The sequence below is a fragment of the Pteropus medius genome, unplaced genomic scaffold (genome assembly GCF_902729225.1).
Source record: "Pteropus medius unplaced genomic scaffold, Ma_sr-lr_union100, whole genome shotgun sequence".
Lineage (NCBI taxonomy): Eukaryota > Metazoa > Chordata > Mammalia > Chiroptera > Pteropodidae > Pteropus > Pteropus medius.
The window spans coordinates 651,745-663,977 of NW_024355523.1; the positions used below are offsets into that span (position 1 = coordinate 651,745).

Genomic DNA, 12,233 nt, shown 5'->3' on the forward strand with positions numbered 1-12,233 from the left:
TCAGCACCCAGATGCATACATTTCAGGGTTACACCTAGATGCCATAGAAGCCTTAACTTTTGCTTTTGTTCCCTGTAAGACCACAAAGGATTTCCCCTGGGGAAGCTTCAGGGCAGTGGGCTGTCAGCCCAAAGGAAATTGAGAGTCTTTATGCTTTAGCCTGGATTTAAGTTCCCCGTCATCCCTTCCTCTTGTAGCCAACATGTTATTTTTTCTAAACAGAAATTTAATCAGTGCCAACCATATTCCAGAGGCATTTTTTATATCCAAGATGAGACAGTTCATATGAATGAATAAATGAATGAATGAATAAAAATCCAAAGCCAAAACTTACCTAAAATAGCTAGTATAAGTGTTGTGACTTTCTTAAGACACTGCTCCTGGATGGTTTTGAGGCTATAAGAGGTAGAACTGAGTGAGCATTCAACCTAACTTTAGGGAAATAGACAATGATCATTTATGGTTAAAAGGATGGTTTGACCATAAGAAGTGATCCAGACTGGCCAGTTTCAGCCTCATTCTTCAGCTCCAAAGTCAGACTTCCCCAGGACCCAGGTTGTTGGAGGATATTTGTAATTCATATACTCTGAGGCTCAAACAGTTAAATAGCAAAGGCCTCCTGGCCCAGAAGGAGACACTATTTAATTGTAATATGGCTCAGGAGCTCTTGAGCCTGGATACTACAGATTAGAAGACTGGAAATGACCAGAAAGGAAGAGTGTTTGGACTGTTCCCTACCTCGCTTCTAATTACAGAGGCATCTTCCCCTTTCCCATCCCTTTCACTTTCTTTCCCTTATTCATTGCTAAGCAGAAGGCTTTCAGAAGGATTCAGAGAGATTCATTCAGCAATAACAGACAAGTGTTTTCTAACCACCTAATATGTCTTGGGCCCTGAAGATACAGTAATAAGACAAGAAGGACATGGTCTCAGTTCTCATGGAACAGTCTAGACAGAGAAGACATACATGAAACTAGGAATCTAAGCTATAGGTTATATCAGTGCTTTAAAGGAAAGGCAAAAGTCTTCTGAGAACACATAACAAAGGAATCTGACCTCAACCAGGTTTAGAGGAGGCTCTCATGAGGAAGTGACATTTGGGCTGTTATATAAAGAATGGATAATAATAATAGCTGACATATCCTGGTACTATGTGCCAGATGTCACTCTAATTGCTATACATATATTGTCATGTAATCCTTACAACTACCCCTGAGGTGGTGATAGGAGTAACATTTATAAAGAAACAGTTCCAGCAAATTTAAGTAAACTGGCCAAGGGACCCAGCCAATAATTGGGGGAGCAGGACTAATACAGGCAGTCTGAATAAAGAATATATTACTTTAATCACTAAGAATTAACTCTATGGAAATGATGAGGGACTAAAAAAAGGGGGGCACTTCAGACAGATCAAGAGCATGTGTAAGGGCCGGTGGTGGAAGGCAGACTGGTATGTTAAGAACTGGAAAGAGGCCAGTGTGGCTAGTGTGATGGAGAAGTGGAAAGAGATGAAGCTAGAAAAGAATGGGCACCAGATCTCCCAGGACTTGGGAGTTCCAATTAGGGAGTCTCACATCTTGAAAACTGTGTGCTGTGTGTCTCAGTGCAATTGGAATTAGAAACAGAGATAGCAAAAACAATGAAAAATAGAAATTCCCTTTTTATTTCTGTTTAATTTTGGCTGAAAGCAGCTGGATATTCTTTGAAATTTGTATATTAATAATACCAGGGAAAAAAAAGACATATTAATGTAAGAAATAGACAAAGAAAACTTGAATCAAGACATAGAGCCAGTATGGCAAAGACATTCTGGAACAACACCAGGCTGAGGATATTACCAAGACATTTCCGGCTAAGGCTACCCTCAGTACTCAAATGAGGGGAAATTAGTGGCTAGATAAGATCTAAACTTTGGTAGTAATGACCTATCCAGATCTTTTATTTGACATATAAATAGATGCCTGACCTAGCGACTTTTAGTAAACTGTCTATGGTTTATTTTATAGACGAGATTCGCTTCTCTCAACCAATCCTTTCAGCAACCAGTGTGAGTCCTGAAGCGGAAGGATACAAGCACCGTGACTATTGGCTCCTCCCAACCTCGTCTATGCTCGCACTGGGGCATCCTGGAGGGCACTGCCCTTTATGTGCTCGCTTAGATGTTCCCTGTTCAGCATGAGTCCCTGAGTGCCATAGAAATGAGCACTTTCAAGGTTCTCACCTTTAGCTCAGTGGAAAAGACTGCAAAGCATTCCTATAGAAAAGGCTCATCTTACCTCTGAGCTTTTCCCTCTCCCCTAGTTCATCACTCACAGGCTATTTATGCGGAGATGTAATCTTTCAGATCTCTTACGCTCTGCAGTCCAGACTGATCAATCCACCTTTAGCTTTCACTGATTTGCTTTGAAGGGACATCAAGGTCAGATGTTATTGCTGTTTCACAAGCTCAACACCAGGGGGTGATCAAAGCACATCACATTAATGACAACTCTCCTAAGATGAGCTCTCACGAGGAAGCACAGAAGAGCTGGTCTCACAGAAATTCTGGTCAATATAACATGTCAAAAGCCTTTGCAATGGCACTGCACTGTACAAGTGTACAAATGCTCACTACAATTATTATAACCTCAGTGGAATTGCTGTTAAATGCCAAAAGGAATTTAAAAAATGGCATCTCATAACTATAAACAATTACATAACAAAACAGAAGGCAGGAAATAGTGCTGCCTGGTGCCACTCAGGGCCGGGTAATTTACAGGTGCCACTGGAACTCGATGTTCCTTTTCTGGTAGCACACAGCCTCGCAAACCGATTCATGTGTTCTTCAAATGTACTAATCTCTACAGCAACTCGGGTGCCAAGAATTCTTCGGGCCAACAGTATTTATGACTATTGTGACTCCCCAATTCTTGGAAATGCTCCCATGGCAAAGAACCTCTTGAAAGAAATGTAAAAGGAAGAAATTCAGTGCAATTCTCCAAAAACTACTCAATGGCTGCGCCAAGCACTGTTTGTGATTGCCTTTTAATGTAGGAGATGCAAGTGACTGCTCCTTCGGGGCTGTATTTTTCCATTAGCAAACACCAATCTCCTACTACTCAGAGTCCGAAACAAATCTGTTTAGTTAATCTGTTTTTCCTTTGACTTCAAAGCAACAAGAACTTCACCTCTTCTTGGATCACGTAGTAGCATGTGAGACAAGAACATATGGCTAAACATCTTTAGTGAAATTTTACAAAAATTGATTTCTTTTTACACCATGTTATTGGAGCCCCTAAATAAAATATACATATATACATACGTGTCCCAAAGACCTTCATCAAGGGGGCTGCTTGGATGAAAATGAACCACAAATTCCTTATTTTCTCTTTTCTTCTTAAAGTAAATTTTTTATTCAATTATGACATACTGAATAAATTTTCTTAGTAATATGTTCTTTCTAGAACAGTGGTTCTCAAAGTGTGGTCCTGTGATCAGCAGCATCAGTGTCATATAGAATCTATTGAAAATACAAGTTCTCAGGCTTTACCTCTAACTTACTAAATCAGAAATTCTGGGGGCAAGACTATCACCTGTGTTTTTACAAGCCCTCCATTTGATTCAGACATGTGCTAAAGATTTAGAAACGTTTTTCTAGCTCAGTGTCCATATTTTAGCCTCAAAATTGTGTTGCAGCAGTGTGCTCTGTTCACTGGGGTGTACAGTGTTACTTAGAATAGTGGCGCTAAGTTCTAATTGCTTATTTTTTTTTCTCCTAACTTTTTGGTAACTTAAATTCGTCAGCTTTCTTGAGGTATAATTTACATTCTGATTTTTACAATTTTATAATTTACTCACCAATTTTTAATGTGCTAGTCAATGAGTTTTGACAAATGTTTATTGTTGCTGCCTTCTTCACCCCTTTCCACTGCACAGTCTCTCCAACTATATCAACATTTTTGGTCTCCTTATGTCTCTTCTACTAACCTGCGAGCAGAATTCTTGAGGACAAAACTGTGCCCTATTCATCACTGTGTTCCTATCCCTTGAGCAGACACAAATAAGAGCCTTCACAAATATTTGCTGAAGAAATGAGTGAATCAAGCTGGGTAAGTGAAAATAAACCCATGGGAAAGACTGACTGGATTGTAGAATGTGGGGAATAGGTAGGTCCAAGAATTCTGCATAAATTTGAGGTTCGAAATGAAGCTAATTGAACCTTTGGTAGAATAACCACTGGGCTTTGCTTTCTGATTACACCTGCATATGTGTGGCAGACACCCTTACTGTTCTGTCAGTATTCCCTCAGCCTACCCTGGAGGTCACCTATGGTCACTTCTCTTTCAGGCTGAAACGCTTCCTGTGTCTCTCTGCCTCAAGGCATTTTCTGGATATCTGAGTGTCTCAGCCCACTAGAGAGTAAGGACAAAAGTCTGAGGCAGATAAAACTCCAAGAGCAATCTTTAACCAGTTAGGGACATTATAGTTGGAGAAATACCCCAGCTTCCTCATCCATTAGTGGGAACTTCTGGTGTGTGCTCCACACACTTTCTTAGCAGTTTCCAGTTGAGCCCAGGTTGTCCACATTCATGAATGTGTCCTTCATTGGCTTTCCTCTCTTTCCAGCCTCTCCTCCGAGCGTCCTCACAGTGCTTCCTTCTCAAACTATTTTGACTCTGGGTCTGCTTAGAAAGTAATCCAAACCGAGGCAATAAAATTAATAAATTTGTTTTCTCTTGCCCTGTGACCTTGAATAATTTACTTCCATCTCTAACAGTGCAGTGTCTATTTGCTTATTTATAAAATAAAAATAATACTTTTTAAAAGACTGTTGTATGAAAACTTTATTGAGTACTTATTGAGTTATGTATTGAGTTCAGCAAATAGCTATTTTTAGATACTATGCACATCTGGCAACTTGCTTCCCTACTAAAATTCCTAAAAAGAGAGGACCTCACAGAGATGCCCGTATATCAGTGCAATCTATGAAGGTGGAGGGTTAGGTGGATGAAAGAATGTCCAACAGTCACCTCCACCACTTTCTCTGGTGGTTCTGAGTCCTGCATGTTCTACAATCCCCATTTCCTTTCTGAGACAATCTAGGACCTCACATAGAGACAGAGCGGGGCTTTCACTATCTCAGGACTGCCCGCCAGGAATTCATGAACTCAACAAATACTTACTAAGTGACCACAATGGGAAGCACTTTTCTAGGTGTTAGATCAACAGCAGTGAGTAAATCAAAGTTTCTGCTTTCAGGCAGCTTGCATTCTAGGGGCAAGGATTTGGATCATTAAGAAATGATGGAATCAATAATGATATGGTGAAAAGACAGGGCTTGAAAAAACAGAATGTAGGATAAGGAGGATAGGAAGTGACAGGGGCATGGAGGTTACTAATGTCCATAGGATATTCTAATGTCCATAGAATGTTCTCTCTGATAAGAGCATTTTTCTAGCTTAATTAAGATATAATTAACATATTATATTGTGTAAGTTTAAAGTGTACACCATGATGATTTGACATGTATATTGAACTATGTGATAATATGTCAAATAAAATATTGAATAGGCATCTATATGAGTTTGGAGTTACGATAGAGGTCTGGGCTGTAAGAAATCTGGAGTCAGAGCATAGATGTTATTTCAAGTCACATGACTGGAAGAGATCATCTAAATTGTGAAAGCAGGTGGAGAAGGTAACATCACTGGAGAATCCTGGGTTCTGGGTCACTCCAAGGTTTATAAATGAAGAAAAGTTAAAGTAATCAAATCTATAAGTTGCTGATTCATTTTTAAGAACTTCACATTTTTGGGGCACTTTCACATAACTGCTTGAAAATTCAGCTGAGTGATTCACAAAGAGCAGCATGCACTTGAAAATGTATCTGCAGTGGGGCCTGCAGCAGAGCCTATCTTAAAATAACACTTGTTATTCTAGGAAGGCGGCTGGTGTGTCAGAAACTGCCAGCCATGCATTACACATTTTATTCCCATGAATGAGCAGGGGTAAAGCAGGAAGACGTGATAATTTTTTCAAGAAGACCAGGGTAGCTAAGAGTGTTAGCCTTCAAAGTATTCCCCTTGGGAGGAAACGTATGTACTTAAATACCACTTATTTCAGTATGTTGCTTTTTCATACACTATTTTGGGGATGGTTATCAAATAACTAAGAATTACAAAAGAAAATCAGCATCTTTTATTGTGACATTGATTTTTTATTGTCATTTTAACCATTTTCAAATGTATAATTTAGTGACATTGATTATATTCACAAAGTTGTACAACCATTACCACTATTTCCAAATTTTTTTCATCACCCCAAACAGAAACTCTGTAACCATTAAACAATAACTTGCCATTCCCCTCTGACTCAATTCTCTAAAACTCACCAATCTACATTTTTTTTTTTATCCATGCAGCCGTCTATCCTAGATATTTTATGTAAGTGATAAATACAATATTTGTCCTTTTGTATCTGGCTTATTTCATTTAGTATATTATTTTCAAGGTTCATCCATGTCGTAGCATGTGTCAGAACTACATTCCTTTTAATAGCTGAATAATATTCCATAGTATGTATAAACCACATTTTGTTAATTTATTCATCTGTTGATGGATATGTGAGTAGTTTCTACATTTTGGCTGTTGTAAATAATGCTGCAATGAACATTGGCATACCAGTGTCAATTCGTGTCCCTGTTTTCAACTCTTGTAGGTATATACCTAGAAGTAGAATTGGTGTGTCACATGCTATTTCTATATTTAGTTTTTTGAGTAACAGCCAAACTGTTTTTCACAGCAGCGGCACCACTTTGCATTCCCACCAGCAACATATAAAGCTTCCAATTCCTTCACATCCTAACCCACATTATTTTCCTCTTTTTCCCCTTCTGATTATAGCTATCTTGGTGGGTACGAAGTGGCATATTATTGTGGTTATGATTTGATATTTCCTTAATAATTAATGACATTGAGTACCTTTACATGTGCTTATTGGCCATTGGTTTAAATTCTTTGGAGAAATGTCTATTTAAATCTTTGGCCCACCTTTCATTTGGGCTGTTTGTTAAGTTGTAGAAGTTCTTTATATGTTCTGGAAATTAATATGGTTTCCAAATATTTTCTTTCATTATGTAGGTTGCCTTTTTACTTTCTCATTAATTTACTTTAATGCATAAAAGTTTTAATTTTCATGAAGTTTAACTTATCTATTTTTACCTATTTTTTCTTTCGTTGTTTGTGTTTTTGATGTTAAATCTAAGAATTTATTGCCAAATCCAAGGTTAAGATTTAGTCTAAGTTTTCTTCTAAGAGTTTTGTGGGTTTTACTTATTTTTAGGTCATTGATTGATTTTGAATTAGTTCTTTTATATGGCCTGGAGTAGGGATCAAACTGCTTTATTCTGCAGTGCAAATGCAGTTGTTTTAGCACCATCTGTTAAAAGAGATTATTATTTAATCGTAGAATGGACTTGGTGCCCTTATCAAAAATCAACTGGTTACAGGTTTGATTTTGGTGTATAGATTTATTTTTGGACTTTCAACTCTATTCCATTGGTCTATATGTCTATTCTTATATCATTACCACACAGTCTTGAATATTGTAGCTTTGCAGTTAAGTTTTAAAATCAGATAGTGTAAATTCTCCAACTTTGTTCTGTCTTGATTTTTTTTTTTTTTTTGTGACTGTTTGGAGCCTCTTGCAATTCCATATGAATATGGAGATTGGATTTACCATTTTTGCACAAAAAAAGACTTTGGAATTTTGATAGGGATTACATAGAATATGTAGGTTACTCTGGGTTATATTTATATCTTAATATTAATCATTCTATACATGAACATGGGATATCTTTCCATTTATTTATGTCTTTTTTAACTTCTTTAAAGAAATTTGTAGTTTTCAGTGTATAAGTCTTTCACTTCCTGGATAAAATTTACTCCTAGTATTTTATTCTTTTAGATACTATTGTAAACAAAATTTCTGTCTAAATGCCTTGTTCATTGATAGTGTATAGAAACATAACTGACTTTTGTGTGTTGATCTTGTATCTGGTAACTTTGCTGAATTTATTTATTAGATATAATACTTTCTTGTGGATTTATTCGAATTGTCTATGTATAGGATATGTCATCTGTGAATACAGGTGGTTTTATTTCTTTCTTTACAGTTTGGATGCTTTTTATTTCTTTTTCTTGTCTAATTTTGTTGGTAGAACTTTCAGTACAATGTTGAGTAACAGTGATGAAAGGATGCATCCTAGTCTTGTTTCTGATCTTAGTGAGAAAATATTCAGTTTTTCATTTAGTATTATGATAGTTGTAGGCTTTTCATAAATGTACTTTCTCATGTTGAAGAAACCCTCTTCTATTGGTTAAGATTATGTTGTTTAATTTCCACATAATTGTGAATTTCCTAGTTTTCCTTTTGTCACTAATTTCTAACTTTATTATATTGTGGCTAGAAAAGATAATTTGCATGATTCAAATATATATATATATTTTTTTTTAGGTGAAGCAACCTTTGTTTGACCTCATAGATTTCAAGGACCTTGTCCGCTTACAATCCCTTATTTTTAATTTTTATGCCTGCCGTACCTGGTTTTCCTAGGTGGTCTCCCATCCAAGTACTCACCAGGCCCGACTCTGCTTAGCTTCCGAGATCAGATGGGATCGGGCTTGTTCAAGGTGGCATGGCCGTAGACTCAAGTATTTTTAAATTTATTGAAACTTGTTTTGTGGTATAACATATGATCTAATCTGGTGACTGTACCATGTGCACTTGAGATAAATGTGTATATTGTTGTTTTTTACTGACCTGTTCCATATACAGTCAATTTCCATTATTCATGGATTCTATATTTCCCAACTAGCCTACTCACTAAAATTTGCAATCCTGAAACCAATACTCATGATGCTCTTGCAGTCATTTGTGGATATACACATGCTGAGAAAAGGGAAAGATGTATTGCTTGAGGTGCACATTCCCAGCTCAGATTGAACAAGATGATGCTCTGCCTTCTTGTTTCAGCTCTCATACTATAAGATGTCCTTTCTGTGATCTACTTAGTGCCATGTTTTTCACTATTTTATGCTTTCTGATGGTTATTTTGCTCTTAAAAATGGCTTCCAAGGATATTGCAGAAGTGCTGTTTAGCGTCCCTAAGTGCAAGAAGGTTGTAATGTGCCTTACAGAGAAAATTGTGTTAGGTAAGCTTTATTTAGGTATGCATTATAGTGCTGTTGGCTGTGAGTTCAATGTTAATGAATGAATAAGACATTAAATATGGTATCTTTAAACAGAAACATACATAAAACAAGGTTATGTATTTATTAGTTGATGAAAATGCTTTTAGCAGATTCATTCATGAACCATATCCTATATTTGTCCTGAGTGATGATTTAATACATGCTAAATGAGTGTTCATCAGACATAACTACTGCAAATAGAGAATCAATTGTATATTTCTTAGGTCTAGTTGTTTTATATTGCTGTTCAACTCTTCTATTTCCTGTTAATCTCTGTCTAGATGCCCTATTCATTATTGAAAATGGTATTGAAATCTATAACTATTATTGTAGAACTGTTTCTCCTTTTGGTGCTGTCAATATTTGCTTCATATTTTTTTGAGCTCTGTTGTTTCATGCTTATATGTTTATAATCATTACAAGCCTTCTTGATGAATTGATCCTTTTTGTCAGTATATAATGGCTCAACATCTATTTGGTCTCATAAATATGGCCACTCAGGTATCTTTTGGTTACTATTTGTATAAAATATCTTTTTCTGTTTTTTTGTTTGTTTGTTTGTTTTGGTTTTGTTTTTTTTAACTTTCAAGCTGTTTATGTCTTTGGAACTAAAATAAATCTCTTTTTAGACAGCACATAATTGGATCATGTTTTTAAATCCATTTTCCAATCTCTGACTTTTCATTAGGGAGTTTAATCCATTTACATTTGAAATGATTACTGACAAGGGAGGGCTTCTGCCATTTTACTGTTTGTTTTCTATATTCTTTATAGCTTTTATGGTGGGTGTAAGTTAATTTTCGAACTCAAAAAGAAGAAACAGAGAAAAAAGGGTTATAATTTTCCCAAGTTAAAAAAAAAACAACAACTATCTTACAAATATTATAACAAAACTCTCTTTAACCTTAAAGCAAAATTGTGACCTCAAGATCCATGAGGCTTTAGCACTATGGCTTACTACCTCACAAACTTGTTGGTCTAAAATAAAAAGCTGGGCATTAACGAGTAATTTTCACCATTGTAATTCAACGGTATCCAGCCATGCGATTTTCAAATGTCCTATCTTAAATTAATATGTGATTTTTCTAGTTGGCCTTGTGCGGGACCCATTTAATTTCTCATTTTAATGGAGACTTGCATTTAGAGGTAATATTTGTTAACTACATGGCCTTGAGGAACCTTAATTCATTTTATTTCCTAATGAAGACTTCAGCCATTGTCCTTCATTTACATCTGTAGTCATCAGCTTTTTTAGAAGGTCAGAGAATCTTTGATATTTCTAAGCAAGTTTCTTTATTCCTTCTCCAAAGACTCTCCTTTTTCTTAAATCACTCTGCAGTGCATGAACATAGGACAAAAGAGTCCTGTTCTCTTCAAGGCTTCTCAGAATAAGAGAACCATCACTAGAGTTTTACTTTTATATTTATCATTATGATGTACTAGAAATAGAACCAATGAGCAAAACTAACTAAAAAACTTTTTTTTTTTTTTTTGGGGGGGGTCACAGACACGAAACCAGTCTGGAGATGAGAAATGAGATATTAGACTTCTGCACTTGAACAGAACAGAAAAAATAGAATAACCATTTTATTTCTTAAAACAACAACAATAAGCAGACTCCCTATATAGAAAACATAGACATGCAGAACTACTCAGTTTGAAGTTATAATGAAGGGGAGATTGTGGGGGCCTAGAGCTGTGGCCCTGCACCTTAGTCTTCATTCCAAAATTCTACCTACCAGTGGTTCTCAACCTGGACTGTACATTAGAATTACTAGTTACTTTTTAAAAATCCTAATTGCCAGGGTTTTAAAATTATTGCCAGACCAATAAAATCAGAATATCTGGGAGTAGGCAGAGGCTTTAGTATATTTGAAAATTCTGCAGCTGATTTCAATGTGCAGCCAAGGTTGGAAACATTGTAAAGAAGAGGAAACCATTGAAGCAGAATCTATTTTTTGTTTGAGTGCAGTCATAAACTTTTTTCTGCCATGTCAAAGAGCCAGAGATGGTAGAAATAGCTAGATAGCTGGATTAATATAATTCCTTTTGCTTTGCTGTCATTTCACAAACAGGGTTGAAACAGAAAGTGAGTTTTTAGGTTGTGAAAATGTTAGCAGACTCTATTTTTTAAAAATAAAACAGCCCATATGTTGGAGCCAAGCAACTTGCTCTTTTGTAATTTGACTCCTGAGGAGAATATTTTTCAGAGGGAATTATGCCAGAGGACGAAAGAGAAAAATGAAAAATTACCTCATTCCCTACATTGAAAAAGTTAAATGATTAGAGAAAAATCCATGGGGAATATTTCATTCCATTCATTATGTCTACCCTCTATTTTATCAAGAGAGAACAAAGGGAATTAATTAAGAGGCTCTCAGTAGCATCATTAACAGAGGACACCTCTTTGTCTGATTATGATTTGAAAAGATCAAAATGTTGCTCCCTCTGAAGATCAGAATTGAAAGCATCCTTTTCACACTCCATTTCAGGGAGCTCTCATTGTCCTTATTAGGTGTATTTGAGCTGAACTACTTAATGTATTTAGATATTTAAAAAATCAAATGAAGAATCAAAACGCTATAGAAACTACCAAAGTATAAGCTAATAATGAACATATTTTGGAAAGAAAAGTTCAAATTGGCGCAGTAAAGATATGACATCCAATAGTAAATGAATAAATTGAATAAAAATAAAGACAGTGATTTCCAAAGGAAAGAAACTTGAGGCTATTCTAATTTTTAAGATTTCTTACATTTTGCTTCAACTGGATGAATTTAATTCCTACAAAGCAATCTTTACAAGGAAATTCCATTTTGCCCCTTTTGTGCATATTGAGGAGAAGTAGAGAAAGACTGGTGGGAATGTAAATTGGTACAGCACAGAGGTTCCTCAGAAAATTCAGAAAAGAATTACCATATGACCCAGCAATTCCTCTTCTGGGTACCTACCCCCCAAATTTGAAAACATTTAAAGTTATGCATCCTGATGATTATAGCAGCA

At 36.1% G+C, this 12,233-nt stretch overlaps 1 pseudogene; it reads right to left on the minus strand.

Annotated features, from left to right (window-relative positions):
• Positions 1-8,567: 8,567 nt before the first annotated feature.
• LOC120599688 (uncharacterized) lies at positions 8,568-8,686 on the minus strand (annotated as a pseudogene).
• Between the last annotated feature and the right edge of the window lie 3,547 nt (positions 8,687-12,233).